At 37.5% G+C, this 6,604-nt stretch overlaps 1 pseudogene across 1 annotated transcript; it reads right to left on the reverse strand.

The window, feature by feature from the left end:
* Positions 1–4,643: 4,643 nt before the first annotated feature.
* Positions 4,644–6,208, reverse strand: LOC105823488 (annotated as a pseudogene). The gene has a single exon (XR_001138148.1). The product of XR_001138148.1 is annotated as a tropomyosin alpha-3 chain pseudogene (transcript).
* Positions 6,209–6,604: the final 396 nt, after the last annotated feature.

A 6,604-nucleotide genomic window follows, 5' to 3' on the forward strand; every position in this document is an offset into this window, starting at 1 on the left:
GTCCACAGTTTCAATTGATCCTCTAGATTAGTATTACTCATTTGTGACCTTAAGGGCATCTTGATTTGGGTTAGGTAGGAGAATGAACATTTGCAGCAATAAGTGCTTGAAAAGCTAAAAAGCATTTTGGGGGCAAGATGTTGAAGTTGTGGGTATTCTATTGCATTTTTCCATATTTCAATTAAATCTGTCTTAGCATCAGCAATTTTAAAATGCTATCTACTGAAAACTCAATCAATTCCATCTGTAGTTCTTTAGGTGCCTTGGTAATATCATCTAGGTGATGCTGAAATGTTAATTTGAGTGTGATGTCATGATTCTCAAAGTCAGTAAACCTTTAATTGTATTCTCCAATTAATAAGTCTATGACAGTTGTGTATTCTTCAAATGATTTGCATATCTCATCCCACTCATCAATGACCTTTGCTAACTGGGGAAAATGTTCATACAAAATTTCCTTTTGAAGAAACAGTATTTTGAAAAATGATAGCTTTTTGGAAATGCATGAATTTTTTTTTTTTGCCACATATAGGCATATAGACTTATAGACATATAAAGTTAGTTTTATTTTGCAAAGAAATATTCAAGTCGTTTTGATTTGACATGATATCACACAGAAATGCTGCATTCCTATGGAAATTTTCTTTCAATAACTCACATTGCTGATTCTGTTCTTCCTAAAATTTAACTATCTGTTTCACAGAGCTAAAATTTTGGACTACAACCTTCACACTTTAGAATGATACAACAAATGGCAAATCAACACTGAATACCTCATTGTTCAACTTTAGCATGTTATGAAACTGACGATGCCATGTTGCCTTTGCTGGAATATAGTTAACAATATGTATTTTTTTTTCCTAGCTTCTTTTCTTTTCTCTTTTTTTTTTATTTTTTTATTTTTATTTTTTTACTTATTATTCTAGGGTTTTGTGGGGGTACAAACATTATAGTTACACTTTATGTCTTTAAAACTTGTTGCAAAGTGTCACTTAAACTAGTAGCTTTAGCACAGAGATTTTGCTGAGGCAAGATACAATGAAAAGAAATGAGAGCATCTGGATCTATTAACACATTTTTTAATCTGTGCAATGGACCCTTCATGTGTTCCTGTCATGAATGGTGCACTGTCTGTACATACACTCACTAAACTTACCAAATGCAGTCCAATTTCAGGACAGTTAACCTGGAAAGTTGTTGAACATATCTATTCCCCGTGCTCTGTTCACAAGAGAACAGTTATTCCCCAAGTGAGTAACTTTTTGTATCAAAGAAAATCTTCTGCTATGACCCATATCTTCTGCACTGAGTCAGTAGTATCAGTTGATTCATCCAAAGTGATTAAATAATATATATTTTTCTTTTGAAGTATTGCATGAATTTGTTCTGTTAAGTTGAAAGCTAATTCATGCTGCCTATCAGTTATGGTTCTCCTTGAAAGAGGCATTTGTTTGTGCTTTGTAATGTTATCGGGTTCTAAGCATCCTACAATTTCATCAATGCATTCTTTCACAATTGCTACATCACTGAATGGTTCTCTTTTTTCCCGAGTATGTAAACTACTTTATAAGTTGCTTTAGTGGCATTATTTCCAGATCTTACTGCTGCTTGAAAGAATTGTCTTTGCTTTTGCTTTTCATCTTTTAATTTCTGCAGTATAATCTTTCATGCCTCTCTTACTAATTTAAAATATGTGTGGTTCTTATGAGTGTTATGTTGATGAGCATTGAATTTCATGTTGATATTGCAGTATCACAAAGCAAGAAAATCATCTTATCTTTAGCAGAAACAAGATAATATTGCAATTCCCAATCCTCACTAGACAATTCCTTTTCTTCTTTCAGTGTTCTCTTGGTCTTTTTTGACATTATGGGCTATTAAGCAGACAGAATTTAAAAATACTGTCAAACTGTGCAACTATCCACTTCAAAAAGAAATCTAGGCACTGTTGTCAAAAGCTGGTAAGAAACCGGAGTACTTGACCCCCAGAAACTCTCGCCAACCGGCCTTGTGCAATGGTGGCACCAGTCAGGTGGGAGAAGTTAGAACTAAATCATCAGCATAGCAGCCATCAATTTGGCCCTTATGGCTTATTAATGTTCCAATTGTGCTGGTCAATATGGGAGGATTATTTCATTGAAACTTATTTTATTCTTTGGTGTTTTAAATACATTCATTTTAAAAATAAAATAAAAATGTGAAAGATGAACAAAAGTGTGTTAATAACCATAAAAGGATTTGTTCTGTAAAATTTGGATTCATTTAAAAGGCCGCACTTAAAGATGTAGAAGGCCACATGTGGACTTAAGTTCACAGGTACCCCACCCCTGTCCTAGTCTATGCCATTTTAGCTTATTTAAATAGTCTACCACATTAATGGAAAAAGTCGTAAAAATTGTAATTTAAAAATTGCTGAACTTTACTCAAGGATGTTCCAGGTTACTACTATCTCTCTGCTTGCTGCCTACTTTTTTCTTTTATCTCCTCTTTGTCTCCATGTCATTTGACTTTTGTTACTACTCTCTTTCTCTAGCCCATTTGAGATTTATGATCCACTTACATTCATTTCACCCTTACATTGATTTGACTTTCCTGTACCATGCTACTCATGTTACTTTATTCTTATCTTTATATGCTGTCACCATGAGCAAGTTGCATCCTGATTATGAATCTATTCAGGGCTCTCAGGACACAGCTCCAGCTAGACCTAAGGCAACCTCTGATGGGAGAGAAGAAGATGTTTGCTAATAACAGAATTCAATACATCGGCAAGAGGACTAGTGTTGAAAGTGATTTTCTTTCCAAGGCTGTGGCTTATTTAGACTAGGCCTATTAAATGCCATGCAATTTGTTATTTTCTAAAAGTGAAACTTTGAGCTCTTCTGTAGCTCTTCCATTATAGTGAAGATTACTTTTAAAGTAATTTTCAGTCACTGTGTCCTGAAACGTAGATGTTCTATAATTTTTCAGGACGTTTTTCTATAATACATACATTTTGTAAGACTGAAAGTGAATAAGAAAGTTTTAAAGGACATATGGCCAAAGGAAAAGTATTATTTGCTCATACTGGAAAGCACAGATTCTTTTTTTTCAAGATGAGATAAGAAACAAATGCAAAATGGAACATAACAAGGCATTTTATGTTTTATATCAAATTTTTTTGTGAGCTATATCATTAAAATTGGTGATCCACAATATTATTTGCTAAATAAGATTTTTCGAGAAATGTGATTATTATAGTTATTGAAAAATATTTTTTCCCTTTGAGTTTTGGGACTTTATTCATGTTGGTTATTATTATTTTCCTATTTCTTTTTATCAAATGATTTCATTTTTATTAGAAAATAATTAAGTACAGAAACAAGTGTTTCAAAAATAAATTTAAGGAGATACCTGTGTTGTTGACTTCATACACAAAGGTTGTTTTATAGAGAGAGCTCAGGACTTAGCTTTATTGTACTTCTGGCTCTGCCCTTAAATCAGTGTCATGATGTTATTCTGTTGCCCTCCAGTAGTCATTTATATTTAGGTTAGTCTGGGATTTTTCCCCAGTTGAAACAATCACTTGATCCATTTTGGTAGAAAAAATAGCAAATGCTTAGGTTCATGGTCTTTCTATTCCAAGTGGATTATTTCTATAATAATATTCACTCTGCTTTTCCTTGTATCTGCTATTTCTTTGTGAATTCATTCTATAGCAAAATAATATTTCTTTCCTTCCTTGACTGTTCATATTTTCCTACTCTGTCAGCAAAACAAATAAATTCTGTTTTCAAACCAGAACAAGACATCAATCTAATTCACTCTTTGACCTTCAGCTTCCCCTTGGCTATACAGGATTTGCTGTATCTAAGCAACCTCATCTCTAGTTTTTCATCACCAGCAGAAATGGTTCTGAAATATTGGGTAAAAATCAGAGCAGAGAAGGTGTCCCAAAAAAGAAAATGAATAATTCAGAGATTGTGAATTTACCAATGATTTTTAACATGTGAGACATCTAAGATTTTTAAAATATCTAGGTTCTTTTAATTATGAATGAATACCATCTAATGGGTCAGTTTTTTGTTTTTTTTGTTGGAAGGGCTGGTTCTTTATTTCAAAAAGACACTTGTCAATATTCAGTATCAAAACAGTTGCACTCCCATCCAGGTACTGACCGGGCCTGACCCACATCTGTACCTCCATAATATGCTGAAATAAAAGAAAAAAAAAAAAAAACAGTTGCACTATTGGTTTTCTCTTTCTCCCAATCGGCCCCAAAGAGACTACATCAAAGGAGAGTACATTTTAAGCCAATAAGCTGCAGGATGTACACCTAACAGACCTCACAAAAACCTCATCAAAAAGTGGGGATTGGGCAGGGGAAAAAACTTTAAAGATCGGCACACGCCAGCCCACAAACTGTAGAGAGCTCTCACAGCCAGATGGGGTGGCCAGGGTGCCCCAAACCCAAAGAAGCAAAGTTTCAAAATAATATAAAATTTTCAAAGCTTTGTACATAAGCTAGTCAAGATTTCTCCGGCACTGACGGATACAAAGCATGATGAGATGGCACTTTTAGAGACAGCAGCTTCAGACCCAGAAAAGGGTAATGAGATGAGTTTCATATGGTTAAATCAGTGGCAAAAACATAATCTTCTTTCTTTCAAGGAGGCAGGAGAGCAATTAAGTGGTCAACTCAAAGTAAAGGGCACATGATCCATTCTGTGAGTGGATGGGAAGAGGGTAGAGATAGGACAAACATTTGGTCTCAGAGGTCTCACCATCTTAATTTGGTCACTTCTAATGAAAAAAATAAAAAATAAAATTATCCAAAGATACCTTAAAGCTGAAAACCTGAACAGCATGTTTTTGTTGGGTTTTCTTTCTTTCTTTCTTTTTTTTTTTTTTTGGCTTACTCCTCCTGGGATCCCCTTTCAGGTTTGGCTGGTACTTTGTACAGAGCAATGAGGTTTCCCACAGTGGAGTCTTTCCCTGGGCTCTGTTTGGTTCTCAGTAAGGCAGGCCCATACCTTTCTGCCTCCTCTATGGAGAGGGCAATATACATTAAGCTGCAAAGTCAACTTCCAAAAGTGATAAAGGGGTTAGATTGCTGCATCAGAGCTGTGGAAGTATTTGGAATGTTTTACAAATGGTTGCTACAACAACGACAAAAAAGGTAATTACAAAATGTGTACATCGCAACATGCTTTTAAAGGCATTTTGCATTGTGCTCACATTCCCTTAAATGTTGTTCCCAAAGGTGCTCAGCCTCTAGCCCAGCAGGAATCTCTGGGAAGAGGCAGAGACAGTTTGGCGAAAAAGACGTGGTGTGTGGGGCGGAGGATGGAGGGGGATGGCGAAAGGAGAAAGCAGCCTTCCAGTTAAAGATCAGCCCTCAGTTTAAAGGTCAGCTTCAGGCAGGCTGGCCTCAGGCGGAGTCAGGATCAGAGGGAGAAGCGGCGGCAGGGCGGGACTGGGGTGCTCTACATCTCATTCAGGTCAAGCAGAGTCTGGTCCAGCATCCTTTGTGTACAGAGGTGCTCCTCTTTGGTACATTTCGGTTTATCTTCCAAATCATCAATTGTCTTTTCCAGCTTGGCTACCGATCTCTCAGCAAACTCAGCACGGGTCTCTGCCTCCTTGAGTTTATCAGTAAGAATCGTTATCTCTTCCTCATATTTGTCTTCTTTTTGAGAATACTTTTCTTCAGCAGCGCTCAGACACTTCAGGTCTGGTCCATCAGTCTGATCTGCTCATCCATCTCTCGGCAACGGGACTCTGCCAGTTCAGCTCGTTCCTCTGTGCGTTCCAAGTCTCCTTCACTAATCACCAACTTACAGGCCACCTCTTCATACTTCCTACCTGCCTCTTCTGCAATATGTTTAGCTTCTTTGAGTTGGATTTCCTGGCGTTCCATCTTTTCCTCATCTTTTAAGGCCCGGTTTTCAATCACCTTCATACCTCTCTCACTCTCATCAGCAGCTTTTTCCGCTTCCTCCAGCTTTTGGAGGGCAGTGGCCAGGCGCTCCTGAGCACGATCCAGCTCCTTCAACCAACTGGATCCTACGGTTGAAGGAGGCCACCTCAGCCTCAGCCTGTTCCGGGCCCGCCTTTCTCCCTCCACTTCCCGCTGGAGACACTCGGCTCTCTCCTCTGCATCATCAGCCTGCTGTTGCAGAACCTGGATCTTGCGTTTCACCGCCTCCATGGTGGTGATCCCAGCCATGGTGCCTACCCTGCTCCTGCTCGCGCTCCCATTCCTCCCTCCTCCGCTGGGCGTTAATGGGTCAGTTTAATGTGTCTGGGCCAGGCCTCATGCATAGGACTGCACAGAAGCAGCCCCTTAGGACTTTTTAAAATTGATTATCTGCACATACAAAATCAGAAAATATGGATTTATTCATATGCAAAGTCATTTTGACAAGTATATTGTTTAAAGACAAATACTTCCATCATATGCTTTTATTTTTAAATTAGTGGCTAAATATATTTGTATGACATCTCACTCTAGCTCCACTGATTTACTAGACTATCCTGAAAGCATATGCATATGCCCTCACCCTTACACACATAAACCCACAAAAATTTTCTTATTTCAGGAAGTTGATGTATGAGTCTTTTG

The sequence above is a fragment of the Propithecus coquereli genome, unplaced genomic scaffold (genome assembly GCF_000956105.1).
Source record: "Propithecus coquereli isolate 6110/MARCELLA unplaced genomic scaffold, Pcoq_1.0 Scaffold675, whole genome shotgun sequence".
In the NCBI taxonomy this organism is placed as follows: domain Eukaryota; kingdom Metazoa; phylum Chordata; class Mammalia; order Primates; family Indriidae; genus Propithecus; species Propithecus coquereli.